This window comes from Onychomys torridus, chromosome X, assembly GCF_903995425.1.
Source record: "Onychomys torridus chromosome X, mOncTor1.1, whole genome shotgun sequence".
Lineage (NCBI taxonomy): Eukaryota > Metazoa > Chordata > Mammalia > Rodentia > Cricetidae > Onychomys > Onychomys torridus.
The window spans coordinates 8,371,281-8,389,111 of NC_050466.1; positions in this window are offsets into that span (position 1 = coordinate 8,371,281).

Genomic DNA, 17,831 nt, shown 5'->3' on the forward strand with positions numbered 1-17,831 from the left:
GTCCCTAGCACCACAGAAAACAAAACAAACAAAAATACAAACATATAAAATACAAACATATAAAATAAATTAGCTTGTGATATCTATAGGAACATCCACCTGACAGTTCTCATTTCATGGATTCATCTTTCTTAAAGAACTGACTGTGTTCTGTCCCCACTTCCCTGACTCGTCCCACATTAAATAATATGTGACTCCATACTGAGACGTTTAAGTACTTCATGACACAGTCTCAGCCTTTGCTTCCAGCCTCAGTTACTTCCTGGCAGCTCTCTGCTCTGGAAATATTGAGGTATCTTAAAGCATTATTCTAATTCTTCTTTATCAATAAAAATTCAGGAGTCAGATATTGGAGTAAGAGCCTGAAAGATCAGAGCAGCCACTAGTCCTTCCTACCTGCTCTGTTCCTTTCTCCAAACAGAGAGCCAGATCCCTTCCTGCCCCACCTCAACTACTTCCTCTACTATCTTTCCTCAGTTCCAAAATCTCTGTGGTTAATTTTGGTTGGCTAGTGGGTAACTCCACCCTCTGACACCAAGCAAGCTTTATTTGTTGGAACATGATAAAAACATCACACAACATTAACTGATTAATAAAAATACAATACTCTGCAAAAGAAGTTTCACCATGGTCATTGTGAGAACTGAGTAATTCATGACTTTAGAATTTTTGTGAAGTATTTAGAGCAATAATATTGAAGCTTTCTAAATGCAATGTGTTGCTGTAATTTATCTATCTATCTATCTATCTATCTATCTATCATCTATCAATCTATCTATCTATCTATCTATCTATCTATCTATTTATCTATCTATCTTGTTATTGCTGATTTTTGAGACAGAGTTTCTCTGTATAAGAGTTCTAGTTGTTCTGGGACTCACTTTGTAGACCAGGCTGGCCTTGAACTCACAGAGATCTGTCTGACTCTGTCTTCTGAGGACTGGGATTAAAGGCATATAACACCACATTTTATCTTTTATTCAACTAACAGTTTTCCTTATTATGAAGTTTCTTTGGAATATTTGTAGAGATGTTTACCTAGTATTTTTATTTTAGTATATTAATTTACTTAGCATTTATTGCAAAGGTGGGAGTTCAAACCCAGACCCACAGACATGCTACATAATATCTCCTACAACTGAGCTACATTCCCAGCTGTGTTATCATTCTAAACATGGGCCTGGCCATATAACATACTTGTTTTTACTCATTATGACTATAAAGCAAGGCATTCCAAGAGTTTTTTCTGCATTTGGGGGACTTCACTGTTATCCTGTAAATGAGTCTTAAGTTATTCTTTTAATCCAGTACAATTTTCAATGGGTTGTGAATTTTTCATTGTTTGCTGATTTCTTGCATCCTTAGTATGGTTGCAAACTATGGACAAAAGCACAGCACTATAGAAACTCGCTTTTATTGCTCTAAGCCTTTGAACTTATTAGAAAAACGTTTGCTATCACATTTCTATTTTGAGACCTGAGGTCTCACTTAGTTAGATCTTCATTGTTGTAACCTTTATACTGCTCATGTAAACTATGCCAATTCTGTTTTACAAAGACTTCTACCTCTATACTTGGGTCCTTATTCTAGCCATTTCCACTTTACTTAGCAGGCCTTATAAGATAACTAGACAGTATTTAGAGATGCACTTTGGACTGCCTAAAAATACAGAAATACATTGAAATCATGTCAGCAATACATATCCCTGTCATAATGTATTTTGCCATATGTTCATAATCTCTTAAGGAAACAAAAGTAATTTTTGATATTCTTCCCTTATGCGATGAGAGAACAAAATAAATACTCCTTCTTTGTACCTTTCAAAAGTAATTAGTTATAAAAGGATTGGGTGAAAATTGTTTCTCACTCAAGGTCACTGTGCTGCACATTAACACCACTGAGGCATGCTGGTGAATATCAGGAACAAGCCCTTCAGACAAAGACTAATTAGATGTGAAAGTTAAAAGGGAGAACAGATGAATCCTCAGCATGCCTTTTGGAATATAAGAAGTGTAGTCCATGTTAATGGCTGTGCTTGCGTTCAAAGCCAGCCTTTTGAACTCATCTTATTATGTATCTAGTTTAAAGGCTTGTATCCACATTAATAATAAAATTTGGAAATGAAAGAGAAGCCATATAATGATGTAGGATTCATGCACAGGAAATAACTATTTACCATAAAAGAATTAATTCATAGATATCACCTAAGGAGCCAAATGTGCTTGGACATCCTTTCATCCTATTATAAGCTACCATTGTGCTGGAAAGGGCTACCCTGGGGTTGAATAGAGGGATAAAACATTTATGTATACTAGACAAAAAGTGCATTAACAACAGCAACCAGGAAAAATACACAAATGCTGTACATACAAGAGACAAGAAATTAGAGCCCGCAGTAGATATAACAGAGGAAGATCTCATCCTCTGTTCTGCTTCTCGAGCTTTGCCCTGAGACTTTTGTGAGTCACTAGAGCATGGTGATATTGGAGGATGATGCATCAAATAACAGAGAAGGAATAAGAATTCATTCATAATCTGTCCCTTACATCCCCCTTCTATCTTTGTTACTGTTCAAGGTAAACTAAGGGAACAATTTGCTTTTTAATTTTAACATTTTTCTACATTCTGTTATGAAGGAGGCAAAGTTTCAAAACTCTCTTATCAAAACTAAGGACCATTCAATGAATCTTTGCATGTAATTCCCTTTAAAACAAAACAAAACAAAATTTACTTTAAGATAATAAGGAACAAGAAATGTGAACAAAATGCAATGGCAGCAAGAGTCTTTTGAACAAGGGATCAAGACACTGAATGAAAAGAACAAAAACAAAAAAAAAGTAAAAGATCCTATAAATGTAGGGTTTTCTCTGTCTGCCCCATCCTGTGAATAATCACTCAGAGGCTTAATATTAATTACAAACTGTTTGGACTGTTACTCAGGCTTATTATTAATTAGCTCTTACAATTTAAATTAACCCATTTTTATTAATCTATGTGTTGTCACATGGCCATGGTGTTATCAGTCCACTGGCATCTTGCTCCTTGGGTGACTTGATGGCATCTGCATTTGACTCTGCCCTTCTCCTGTCTCTCTGATTGGAATTCCCACCTGGCTCTTATCCTGCCTTGCCATAGGCCAAAACAGTTTTATTTATTAATGAATGGGAGCAACACATATTCACAGCATACAGAAAGACATCCTATATCAAGATTCTGTGCCTACTTTGAAGATTAAAATAATTAAATCATAAAAATGAATTTGATAAAGATCGTTGACCTAATTGCTAAATTATGCTACTGTACTGTAATGTTTCTAGAAAAAATAGAATATAGCCATGACCTTGGAGTAAGGAATGCTTTTTAATAAGACAGATAAAATATACATAATAAACAATAAATCTGATGAATTGGAAGAGCATGCTTATGCAAACACATATGTGTTTGCACACATGCATGCATGCACACACATATGTACACACACATATGTATACATATACACATACAACTGTTCTGATTTCCATAAGTAAATTTCTGAAGCAATTTTATAGTCTTAAAGTATCATATGATGGTTCAAGTTTTTCTACATATTAGTCAGCACATGATATTTTAAGAACTTTATTCTTTACATTTATTTATTTATTTATTTATTTATTTATTTATTTATTTATTTATATTTTTTATATCCTGACCACAGTTACCTCTATTGGATATCAACCAGTCATGGAATATCAAGTTGAGTGCGACTAGGCTCCTCCTCTCCTATTATGGTTGGACAAGGCAATTCAACCTTATAGGAGGAAAGGGTCCCCAAACCAGTTTTTTTTAAACTCCCACTGTTAAGAGTCCCACAAGAAAAACAAGCTACATTACTGTAACATATATACAGAGGGCTTAGGTCAATCCCATGTAGGTTCCCTGGTTGTAGGTTCAGTCTCTGTGAGCATAAGTCAAGGTTAGTTGATTCTGTGGTTTGTATTGTGGTGTCCTTGACTCTTGCTCCTATAATCCTTCTTCCCCATGCTCCACAAGATTCCCTGAGCACTGCCTAATGCATGGCTGTGAGTCTTTGCCATCTCTGTTTCCATCATTTGCTTGATGAAGCCTCTATGATGACAACTGGGTTAGGCACCCATCTATGAGTAGAAAGAGAATATCATTAGGAACCTTTTCATTGAATTATTTTGCCAGTCTGTTTGGTTCTGTCCTAGGTCTCTGGGATATTCAGCCTCTGTGCCCTGGCCCTCCAGGCAGTATCAGGGGTATGCTACCTCTCATGGTATAGGTCTCAAGCTAGACTAGTCATTGTTTGGCCACTTCCACAATTTCTACACCATATTCACCCAGCATATCCTGTAGGCAGGACAAAATATAGGACATATGTTTTATGGCTGGGTTGTTGTCCTAATCACTTCACTGGAAGTCTTGCCTGGTTAGAAGGGATGGCTGATTCAGAATCTATATCCTTCATTGCTAGGAGTCTTAGCTAGGGTCACTCTCATAGATTTCTCGGAGTTTCCATTTCACTAGGTTTCTAGCTCATCCAAGAGGTGCCCCCTACCAGATTCCATTTGTTTCTCCCAGTACTCTCTCCCTTCATTCTCCCCACACCTGATACTTCCTGTTCCCATCCTCACCCCCATTCAGAACCCTTCCCCCATCCATCTGATATTTCCATTCTATTTCTGGTGTACAGTGGGATTTATGTGCCCCCCCCCCAAGTCCTCCTTGTTGCTTAACTTCTCTGAGTATTTGGATTAACATAGTAAAAACGGCCATCTTATCAAAACCAATCTATAGATTCAACACAATTCCTATTAAAATTCCAACTCAATTCTTTACAGACCTTGAATGAATAATAATCAACTTTATATTGAAAAACAAAAAAAACCGTGACAGCTAAAGCAATCCTGTACAATAAAAGAACTTCCTGAGGTATCACTGTTCTGATTTCAAGCTCTGCTACAGAGCTATAGTAATAAAAAAAAAAAACAGCATGATATTAGCATAAAAACAGACAGGTTAATCAATAGGATCAAATCAAAAACCCAGAAGTAAATCCACACAACTATAGACACTTGATTTTTGCAAGGAAGACAAAATTGTACAATGGTAAAAAGAAAGCATCTGCAACAAATGGTGCTAGCCTAACTGGATGTTGGCATATAGAAGAATGCAAATAGACCCATATCTGTCACCCGGCACAAAACTCAAGTCCAAGTGTATTAAAGACGTCAACATAAAACCAGATACATTGAAGAGAAAGTAGGGAATAGCCTTGAATGCATTGGCACAGGAGACAACTTCCTGAACAGAACACCAGTCACATAGGCACTAAGACTGGCACTTAACAAATGGGAACTCATGAAACTAAACAGCTTCTATAAGGCAAATGACACTGTTGTGTGATATTTTGATTGTGTTCTAACAAATGAAGCTTGCTTGGAGTCAAAGGGTGGAACTAGCCACTAGCTGACCATAGAGGTTTCGAAGATTATAGAGAAAGGAGACTGTAAGTGGTAAGGCAGGGCTGAAAGAGGATCTCAACCCTTTGGGACAGAGGAACTGAAGAGTTAGGAAGCAACTGGCAGTTGCTCCCTGTTCTCTGATCTTTCACGTTCTTACCCCAATATTTTACTCCCAAGTTTTTATTGATAAGATTAATTAGATTAATGCTTCATGTACATATTGAAGCTGTTGAATTTATTCCAGATGATTTATAATTAACTCTGTTATTTGTTCAATTACAAGAAATAGTCAGAATAGAAATCATCCTTATACATACATATCATCTCTTATATGTATCAGATCCCATTTGGGTCTACCAGGCCCTCTAGTACAAGATAATGATGGGATTGATCAACTATTTATAGGAAATGTGATAGAAGCCTCAGAATTTCATAAAAACATCATGTCAATAGCAAGGGTTTGAAAAAAGAGTTTCCCATCACTTGGTAACAAGCCAAGGGAATTATAAGGACATGTCCTACTTCTTCTTTGTATAACCAAATTTCACTACCTGCAGGAAGAAATCCAAACAGTACTCAAAGAAATGAAATTTGGCAAATGGATGTGTTTCATTTTTCAAAGTTTGGAAAATTAAAATATGTACAACCATAGATGCATATTTAGGAATTCAATGGGCAACTTCTTTGAGTTCTGAAAAGGCTGATTCTGTAATTACACATCTATTAGAAGTCAGGGATATCAAGGGGATACCTGTACAAATTAAGACTGACAATGATCCTGAATTTGTCTCTATGAAAATGAAACAATTATTTTGCATATTACAACATAAAGCATATTACAGGTATACTACACAATCAATCCTACATGGCAAGTAGTTAAAGAAAGAACTAATAAAACTCTAAAAGATATGCTTAATAAACAGAATGGGGTAATAAAGAATTCCAGAGATAGATTGCACAATGCTTTATTAACTTTAAATCTTCTAAATGCTAATGAAAAGGAACAACAGCTGTGGAGAGCCATTGGATAATAGAAAAAAAAAACTGCTGAATTAAATCAGCCTGTATACTTTAAAGAAGTGTTGACCTCAGAATGGAAACCAGGATATGTGTTACATTGAGGAAGAGATTTTGCTTTTGTTTCCACAGGAGAAGAAAAGCTATGGATACCATCAAAATTGATAAAGGTTCCATTTGAACAAAAGAGAGCTCTTGATTAGAAGAAATGATATTTCATCAAACAGCATGACCATTCAATGTAAACTAACTTATAATACTAACAAATGCTTTTCATTTGATCAGATATAACTTGCCAAAAGGTTTTTTTTTTTTTTTTTTTTTTTTTTTTTATTTCCAGGGGAATGAAGGCATCCAGCTAAGAATCTGAAGACCACTGGTCAAATGAGATAACTGAAGATAAAAGACAAATCATTCAGGAAAAATGTCCCAGGAAAATCAGTAAATTGGCCTATTGGTATATAACATTTTCAACAAGATAAAATTTCATAAATTTTCCAAATGTTTGTTTCTACTGTTCTCTACAGTTATACATTGCAAATGGTCATTTTGTATTTCCAGTTAAATTAAAACATAAAGCTAGCTTTGTAGTTGGAGCATATATCTTTTCTCCTCTAAACTCAAGCATGTTTGTTAAAGAAAAATCCAAAATCTCTGTCTCATGTCCTAAGAGCCACCTGATATGGGACAGAAGAAAAAACAAAATTAAAGGACTATTCTATTTCCACTAATCTCATAATTCTTTGGTTTTATTTTGACTCTTTAAAAACTTTTCTTAAGGTATAAATATTATCTCAAATTTTATAATATATATATATATATATATATATATATATATATATATAATTAAACATTTTGTCATGATATTAATGGTCATATAGAGTACTAATTCTAGACAAAGGCTTCATCTAGTTTCTTGTACATGATTTCAGGTTTGAGTCTCTATCAAGTAACTAGGAATTTACTTCTTGTTCTCTGAATGTACATAACAAATTATGGTCCTTTAACCTATTTGACATCTGCTGTATATGATATTTAAAATGTTTAAGTTTTCTGTAGTGAACCATGACCATGTCTAACAGTGACCTTTGAAGTCTCCAAAAGGAGAATGAGACCCCACAACAATGATTACACCTGCATTGAGGTCAAACCATGACTATGCCTAACAGTGACCTTCAATGTCTCAAAAAGGAGGATGGGTCCCCACAATGATGATTACACCTGTATTACAGTATCCCATTAAGGTGAAAAACACTACCCAAAGATCAGCTTTGGACTACAAACTACTCAGGATAATTTCAATGTTGCTAGCTGAGATGGTCCAACCTTATAGACTACTCTAGCCAGGACTTAAGACAAGCTTTGCACCTTCCCGTTACACAGAACATGGACAACAAATGATATAGCCAGCTCTCCCAGGACTTGACAATTATTCCAATTTTTTTCAGGGAAACCTAAAGATGCCATCCCTCCCAGACAACAGGAAGTAATTTTTAGAACATAATGGCCACATTTCCAAGAGGTGGAGTGGGTAGTTTTTGGTTTTTCAGTGGGCTATGGATATTTGTCATCATTTACCATGAGTTGGTTGCAAGTTATTATTGGTAATGGTCAGGGAAAAAGCTGAACAAAGGAGTTTAGATTCAGGGATCTTGTTCTGAAAAGGAAAAGGGGGGGAGATATAGAAATGATAGGATAAAAAGGATAGAGTATTGAATCTATTTTTAAACCTAAAAAAGCAACTACTAGTTTTAAATATTTTACATTTGTTTGGATTTTTGTATACTGATACCAATTTGAGGTTACCTTTGTTCTACTGTGTATATGTTTCTACTGTTGTTTAAGATATTTTAGTATATTGATACAAATTTAAGGTTATTTTTGTTAGAACATACTGTACATAGTTTCTACTCTTGTTCAAGCTACTGTGCCTATGCAGCTCATTTAACTATGTAATGTAAATTTCTAGTCCTTGAAACTTATTATTACAAACTGTTTAGGATAATAAAGAAATGCAAGTTAGTAGTTTGTCACCTATTACAATCAAACTTGTAGTCATGTCAGGTATGTCTTCAAGGTCAAACGGAGATATATTTTAGATAGACAGGTGGTCTTCAAACAGTTCAGAGATCTACAGAATATGGCATTTAGGTTTTTTTTTTAAAAAAATAAAATAAGGTTCGTTTTTTATTTTATGACAATGACACATGGCTGATCCTGGTAGCATCAGTCTACTTCAGAGAAGATGATGGACATTGAAGAAATTCCACATGAAGTTTACTTTCTTTGTGGCAAATGTGAGCCACTGGGCAAGAAACTGCCCTTTCCTCAACTGCTGACAGTATGCTGTCTAAATTAGACAAGCAGGAAACAAAAGAAAGTGACTGCCAAGACAGGGTGGGAGAGTCCTTAAAAATCCTGCTTCACAGAAAAGTCTTCCAGATATTCTAGGCCTGTAGGCTGAAGATGGATACCCCAATGTTAGAGAGGAACCTTGGGTGACTGTCCAGGCAGCTATCTGTTTCTATCATTTCTTAATTTTGGAAGTTGTTTATTCTGCACTTCCTGTTTACTCAGGTAATGTTATATCCTTCTGGGGTCTTTGATGGAGTTGAAGACTAGATAGTTATAATTTTCCTTAGTTATGATAAGAAGGTAAATTAGATGTAATACTTTAGAGTCACCAAGATAAGATAGATAATAAAATATTTCCTTTAATATTATCAAATACAAACAGACGAGATATTATAACCATAATTCTTACTTATTTTTGTTGTATATAATTTTATTATGTTAAAGTTAAAACCTTCCTTTTTATTTAGACAAAAATGGGGGAATGCTGTGGAACAATCTTTTTGGATACTATGTATGTGTATTACTCACATTGACTAATCAAAAGATGATTGGCTCATAGCCAGGCAGGAAGAGAAAGAGAACAAGAGCCAGACTAGGAGAGGTCAGGGAAGAGGAAGTATGAAATATGAGAGTCATTGGCCAACACAGAAAAGCAAGCTGAGAATGCTGTACTGAGAAGAGGTACCAAGCCGTGTGGCTAAACATAGGTAAGAATTATGGGTTAATTTAAGTAAAAGAGTTAGCTAGTACCAAGCCTGAGTTATCAGCTGATTATAAGTAATATTAAGCCTCTGAGTGGTTATTTGGAAATTGGTGTGCAGAAGAGAAATTTCTGATTACAGGACACTATCAAAATGACAAAATGGGAGCCAACACAATGGGAAAAGATCTTCACAAAACCCACATCTAAAAGAAGGCTGATATCTAAAATATATAGAACTCACAAAACTAGACATCAACAAACTAAATAATCCAATTAAAAATGAGGTACAGATCTAAACAGAATTCTCAACAAAGGAATTTTGTTGGGAAGCACTTAAAGAAATGTTCAACATTCTTAGCCATCAGGGAAATGCAAATCAAAATGACTTAGAGATTTCATCTTACACCTGTCAGAATGGCTAAGATCAAAAACACAAGTAACAGCTTATGCTGGCAAGGATGTAGAGCAAGGGGAACACTCCTCCATTGCTTGTACAGCCACTTTGGAAATCAATATGTTGTTTCTCAGAAAATTGGTAATCAATCTACATCAAGATCCAGCTATACCAATCCTGAGCATATACACAAAGGATACACAGTCATACCACAAGGACACTTGCTTAACTATGTTCATAGCAGCTTTATTTGTCATAGCCAGAAACTGGAAACAACCTAGATGTCACTCAAAAGAAAAATAGATAAAGAAAATATGGTACATTTATGCAACTGAGTATTACAACTGTTAAAAACAATGACATCATGAAATTGGATAGCAATTGGATGGAACTAGAAAAGATCATCCTGAGTGAGATATCCCATACCTAGAAAGACAAACATGCTATGTACTTACTCATAAGTAGATATTAGCCATAAAGTAAATGATAACTATGCTATAATCCACAGACCTAGAGATGCTATTATTTTAGTATTCTGGTTGATATGAATTTGCTTCTGACTATATTTCTTTCATAAGTAGTGAATATGAGTATCCCTTTACCAGTTATTTTTATAGGTTCTCTTATGAAATGTCTGTTAAATATTTTGTCTATCTTTATAATCATTTATCTATTTATGATTTATCTATTTCTTATTTATTTAGAAGGGTTTTTTTCCTTTCTTTTGTTCTTTTTCTTTTCCTTCCTTCCTTCCTTTTTATGTGTATCCATGTTTTTGCCTGCATGTATATCTGTGTGCCACATGCCTACAGTGACCCAGAGGCCAGAAGGGGTCATTGGATCCCCCAGAACTAGAGTTATGAACAGTTGTGAGTAGCCATGTGGGTGCTAGGAATGGAACCCAGGTCTTCTGCAAGAACAGTAAGTTCTGTTAGCCAACCACTGAGTCATCTCTCCAGTTCCTTAAAGGAGTTTTTAAATACACTGTAGACTATTTTTTAAACATCTGGATCTTGTCAGATACTTCATTATTTCTACTGTTGAGGGGTTACCAATTTTAATGGAGTATATTGACTACTTTCTTTTTTGGTAGTATATTTTGTGGGGACTAGTTAATCAAGCCTTAACTCTGCAGGACAAATGAATCATGAGCTGTTTGTAACACCATAGGTATAGCAAGTGCTACCTCCTGCCCTCCTAGCTGATTAAACCCAGTATAAAAAATAATAGTTTTTCTTTTATTTGTGGAGCTGGGCATGCAACCCAAGGTCTGATGTATGCTATTTGGATGTTCTGCCACTGAAATATACCCTTAGCTCTATGATACAGCTTTTGATGAACTTAAATTCAACTGATTATCCACTTAAAATGTACCTCCAAGATCTTTCATAACAGTGCAAGATTAGTACTAGAATTTCACTGACTATATTTCAAAAGGCTTATAGATACCACAAAATGTCTATTACTTCATATTTACACTCCCCAACTCAACTCTTGGAAGACAGTTTTCCCATATCCACTTCTCTCTTATTAAGAGACATTTAATAAAGGGAATTTAAAACCTAGACCCATAAAATAATCATCACAGACATTCTGCTATGTCATCTTTGAGAATTGCAATATGCAGCAAGAGAGCTACATGTGGCTCTTTTAATGTAAATAAATTGATATGAAATAAAATGAAAATTTCAGTTTCTCTATCATACTAGCTAAGTTTTGAATGCTCAAAAAGTGGGCTGGGCGGTGGTGGCACACGCCTTTAATCTCAGCACTCGGGAGGCAGAGGCAGGTGGATCTCTGTGAGTTCAAGGCCAGCCTGGTCTACAGAGCAAGATCCAGGAAAGGCACAAAGCTACACAGAGAAACCTGTCTTGGAAAAACAAAACAAAACAACAACAACAAATCAATAAGTGGCCAGTATGTTGTCAGAGAGTTACTTCTCATCTCAGAAATTTTTACAATTACACAATGTCTATTTCAGTATTTTTACTATTTTGCCTTTCATATCTAGATCTGTCTGCTATTGAGAGGTCACATTTTCATGATAGAGCATGGAATGTGTCACATAGTAATTATAGTTAACTGAAGCCCTGCTATTTCCTGAAGCACACCCAGTTTTGCTTCATTGCTATGACTGACACCTTTATCAAGTTGAGAAACTACAGGTATGGTGATCTGAGTGCTCTTTTTCGGTGCTTTTAATTCATTTAAAAAATTTATTTAGCATTTTTTTCTTAGAATTATTTATTTCATTGTATGTGTGTGGATGTTTTGTGTACATGTATGTATGTGTGCCATTAGTGCCTGGTGCTTTTGGAAGTCAGAAAAGGACTTCATAGTTTATATTCCCTAGATCTGGAGTTACAGATGGCTGTGATCCACCATGTAGGTGCTAGTAATTGAACACAGCTCCTCTGTAAGAGCAATAGGCACTCTTAACTACTGAGATCTCTCTCCAGCCTCTATAGGTTTTTTAAAATATAAGTTTATTGAAAATTTCACACTTTTTTTGGATTTACATCATTTCTACCCTTCCTTCTACTTCCTCTAACTTCTTCAACGTTCCTTCAATTCTTTCTCAAATTCATAACCTCTTCTTCTTTTAACACACACACGCAGAAAGGAAGAGAGAGAGAGAGAGAGAGAGAGAGAGAGAGAGAGAGAGAGAGAGAGAGAGAGAGAGAAACCTGTTGAGTTCATTTAGTGTTGTTCTTATGCATATATGGTGTTTAGGGCTCCTTGAAGACTGAGTCTCCCTTTCTTAGTAGCCATTATTCCATTATTAATTGCTTATAGCTGTTCACCCAGGGGTAGGTCCTTATGTGTTTTTTTTCCTACCTACTTTGGGCTGGTAATGTCACTGTTCAGGACTTGTTTAGGTGGTCATTTTAAGAGTTCGTAGGTTCATCTCCCTGTTGTATAGAGAAGACAGCATCTCCCAGCAGATGTGCTGGTTGTCTGGCTCCTAGAATCTTTCCATCTCATTTTCTGCAATGTTCCTAGATCCTTAGATGTAGGTTTTGTGGTGTAGATGTATCATCAACTGGTTACTAGAACCCCAGAATTAGATCTCTGCATTTTGACAAGTTGTGCATATCTGATATGGTCTCTGTCTAATGCTAAAAGAAGCATAGGAAGAGTTTCTCTGTGTCCAGTAGTTGCTCCCAATAACCGTATGGAGACTTCTTATTAATTATGAAAGCTCAGCTAATAGTTTAGGCTTGTTTTTAGCTAGCTCTTACAACTTAAATTTATATTAATCTATGTGCTGCTCCAAGGCCCATTTTCCTCATCTATGTACTTTCCATGATGCTTCTTCTGTGTGTCTGGCAACTCCTGAGACTCCTGACTCTGCCCCTCTTCTTTGCAGCATTCTCTCCCACCTCCATTCCTTGCCTAGCTAATGGACATTTAGCTTTTTATTAAACTAATCAGAAGATGCCTTGGCAAAGACATAGCTTCACAGTATACAAAACAATTATTCCATAACAAAGAAGCTTCTTTGATGAGGGGTTAGAGCTGTACTTACCTGTGGATAGAAGGGTAGGTATTTAGAAAGCAGTTGGAAATTTTACTGGTTTAGGCAAACAGGAGTAGTAAGTTCACTTCTGTGGTTCGTGGCCTCACCAGCCACTGGTATTTGCCTGGTTGACAGTACCAGGCATAAATCCCACCCCACCCCACCCCGTTTTGAGTGTGCCTTAAGTCCAATTGGGTAGCTGTTGCTCATCTCTAAGATATAAGTTTCAGTAATGAACCCTTAGGGATATCTTACTGTGTTGGTCATTGTTGTGGTTTATAGAGTTTACAGCTGGGTAGGAATATTAACTGTTTTTCTCCCTTGTGGATTTCATACCACCTTAGGATAGGGAGACAGTCCTCAGGGAAGATGCTTCCAGGTCAGATCCAGCTTGATTCTTCCAAATCCTGTGTCTGTAGTGTGTAGTGTCTTCAGCAATAATTTTAAGTTTTGGAAGGCAACCAACAGCAATGACAACAGCCTATATTGTTTTGCAAGTTTCTTAGACTACCCTGACCACAACCAACTCAAAAGGAAGTTTCTTATGACTGGTACTGGGAATTTTGATAGTCTATGATTCTTAGGGAAAACATTGTCGCACAAATAGTGTAACTTTATTTACATATGTATACATATAGATTTATATATAATAAATGGATTTTAAAGTAAATATAAAATGTGTTCTTACAGCTTTTTCAATCATCCTTAGTATTCATTTCTTTGCCCTTCTTCTCTTCTCAAGCTTTATACTGCCCTCCCTCTCCCCCCACAAATAAGAGTTCCCCCGTTCCATTTTTCTTACTTCCCCCTCCAGAACACCTTTGTCTTACTATCCTTTTCTTTACAGATTCTTCTATCATTCTCCATATTTCCCTTTTACTATCTTGCTTTCTGTGATTACTCCAGGTTGTATACTTAAATTTGAAGATCCTGAGCTAGATAACACATATGAGAGAAAACAGGGCATTAATCTTTCTCAATCTTAGATACCTCACTCAGCACAATATTTCTTGATTTATTCATTTTTAAATTTCATCATTTCATTTTTCTTTACCACTGAATAAAATTTCATAGTGTATAAGTTCCACATTTTAAACATTAATTTATCAGTTGAAGAATATATAGGTTGTTTCCTTTTCCTAGCTATCAAAGAGAGGCAATTAACACAGCTGGGCAAAAATCTGTGGAGTAGGATGTTGAATCCTTTGAAAACATGCTTAAAGTAGATTAGCTGGGTCATATGGTAGACAGTTTTAGCATTTTGAGGATTCTCCACACTGATTTTCAGAGTGGCAATACCAGTTTACAATCCCACCAGCAGCGAATGAGTGTTCCTCTTCCCCAACATCCTCTCCAGCACTTGTCAGGTGTTTTCTTTGTTGGTGGTAAGATTTATTGATTTTTATGTGTATTAGTGTTAGCCTTCATATTTGTATGTGCACCATGTGCATGCCCAGTGCCTCTGGAGGTAAGAAGATGGAGTTGGATCCTATGGAACTGGAATCATACATAGCATGAAGATGCTAGAAATGGATGCCATGTCCTCTGCAAGAGCAAGTGTTTTTAACTACTGATCCATCTCTCTAGACCCACCAGTTGTTTTCTTGATCTCAGCCATTCTTACTGGGATAAAATTAAATCTCAAAGTAGTTTTAACTTGTATATTCCTCATTGCTGAGAATGTTAAACACTTTTTCAGACATTTCTTAGCCATTTTTATTTCTTATTTTGAGAATTCTCTTTTCAGAACCTGAACTCATTTTGGAATGGTTCTTTGGGATCATTTAGGGACATTGTTCTTTGATGGCTGTTTTTATTTTCTGGAGTTCTTCAGTTATACAATATTGGAGAAATAGTGTTTGAATTTCTCAGTTGTAAAACAGGATTCCTATGAGATTACAGATGACATTGCTCAGCTATTATCAGTCATTGGTCATCCTAGAAAGGAAACGTCTACTGGGATTGGCAAACAATTTCAGGAAGGGAAGACTGCAGGAGATGTCCTCCTGATTCTTCCCCATGACTCTCACTTTGCCCCTAGAAAGGATCACAGCCAGCTTTTTCTCTTGGTGGGACTGTCAATTTCCAGTGGCAGAGAGGCTGCCCTTCATTATGTGTATAGTCCTATCTGCTGAAGGTCAGACTCTGGCCTCTTTCTGCCTTTCTTTACCTTTAAACTGACTCAGAAATCTACCATTTTTAGATAGAGAAAGACAGCCATCATGGTGGTGGGATAGAGAGAATTTGATAGGCATTGCATACCTGACCATAACTCAAAGCCAAGTACTACAGAGAAAGGAAGACACCCCTGTGTCATTCCTGCAGTCAGAGACTTCAGATAGACATGGTTAGGCCTCCTGTGTCTTGAATTTGCTTCCTTCCTGAACCTCCCTACAGGTGACCCACATATTTTAATCCTTATAGAGGGGCCTGTCCTTTCTTAATGGGCATATGGCATAATCTTTTCAAGCTAAGAGGCCTGACATTCTAGAGTGTTGAGTCTCTTAAAGGGACAGACCCCAAATCTATCAAATATTTTTGGGCAAGCCTTGTCAGTTTAGGAGCTCATTAGAGCAAATTAAATTCTGTTAAACTACTTAGGGCAACAGTCATATGCCAAGAAAGATTTGGGGCTCTTTTGAGCCATTTGAGTTCTGTTGAACTTTTTGAAATAGACAAAGGTGCTGAAGAGATCTCTCTCGTGATTTGTATATTTGTGAAAGTATCAATTCTACTTCTTTGGTACCCTCTAGAGAGAATTACAGTTCAGGAGTCTTTTAAGGTTTTAGGGTGATTTCTAAGATAGCAATCAGCCAAAAAACTAATCTCTGTCTCTGGAATTCCTGAAGAGCAAACTCTGGCCACTTCAGTTTTGCATTTGTTTTTAACTCACTGTGTTCTAATAACCATTATTGTCACATTTTTTAAAATGTTTTTGAGTGCTTATGTGTATGAATGTGTTTAGGGTCATTTTGGACTACATAAGAGCAATTGCTTCTGTGTCAATTCTTTTAAAGCTAATTTTCAAGGATCCTCTTCAGTCTCATTTAAAATGCTAATTGAAATGCTTGTTTTAAACTTACTCCATAAAATGATTAAGGTCTCCCACTTTCTATTGTTAGTTACAGAGACACAAGTTTGTTTGTTTGTTTGAAATCCAATTAAAGAATTTGGAAGAAATTACCTAGAGACCAGTAAAAATATATTTCTAATAAGTGCTGAAATAATGTGAACTGATTTTTCTATACAAACTTAAAGTGTAAATTTAAAGATTAATTTGGGGTTGACCTGTATGCAGAGACACTTTTGCCTCAGTCCATTTAAAATGTACACATAGTGACAATGTTGGGAAGGGCTAACATTTGTTTTGGAATTGTAACATGCCTGGCAGCAATGAAGATATTCTGAAGAGACACCACTGTCTTTTAATATGAGTACCACACAATAGAAACAATGGACCCCAAAGAAATGAGAATTTCCACAGTAATCTCATGCTAGGAGAAGGTAAGAGGAACTTGAACCCCTCCCTGAAAAAGATCTCACACAGTTTTGTCAGACCACCTTATTGCATGCGAAATCCAGATAATTATAGTTCAATGGTGGGTGGGATCACACCTCAAGGAGACTGTTTAGATGTGCATATCCTTGGTCAGTTATTGACCTTTGATTTCATTTCAGGACCCTGAAGATGGTCTTGGCAGGTACACTGAATCTCTTTGTCTCTTTTCCCAATGTGACCAGATTGGATAAATCTCATTTTTCTTCTTTCACTTTTAATTTGGCTTTTTTAATTGGCATCTTGAGGGTGGGTGGCTGGACCTGATTTGACGCACAGGTTAGGACCCTGCAGTTCAGTTATACAGTAGTTGCTAAGGGGTTATTTAAAACATAGTTGTTTAGATAATATATTTTTACATCTAAATATGTTACTAGGACTTCATTTCCCTGGTTTTTAGTTTTGTTGATGTAGAAATTTGGAAATGGGAATGAAGGAAATTTGAGGACCATTTAGCTTGAAAACAGGGTTAAGCAGGCTTGATACTGGGGCTTGGAGGACCTATCTGTTGCCTCTACCAAAACAAATCAGGAGATAGTAATAGTTAGAAGAGATAGTTTTATTTAAGTCTGAGCTTGGAAAAATGGGAAAGCAGTCCCCATTTTCAAAGTGAGAGGTGATCTCAGGTTTTTTTATGGGTACTAGATGAAAAATTTTATGATTCTAGAAGTTTTTTGTTGTTTGGTGGAAAGTCTTTCTTTGAAGGGTAGAACTTTTCTCTGACACTTGTGGAGGTTTTCAGGATTGGCCAAACTTTTCATCCATTTTAACATACGAATAGTAGGGGCAGGATGTCTCCAGAAAGAACACCAAGTGAGGGA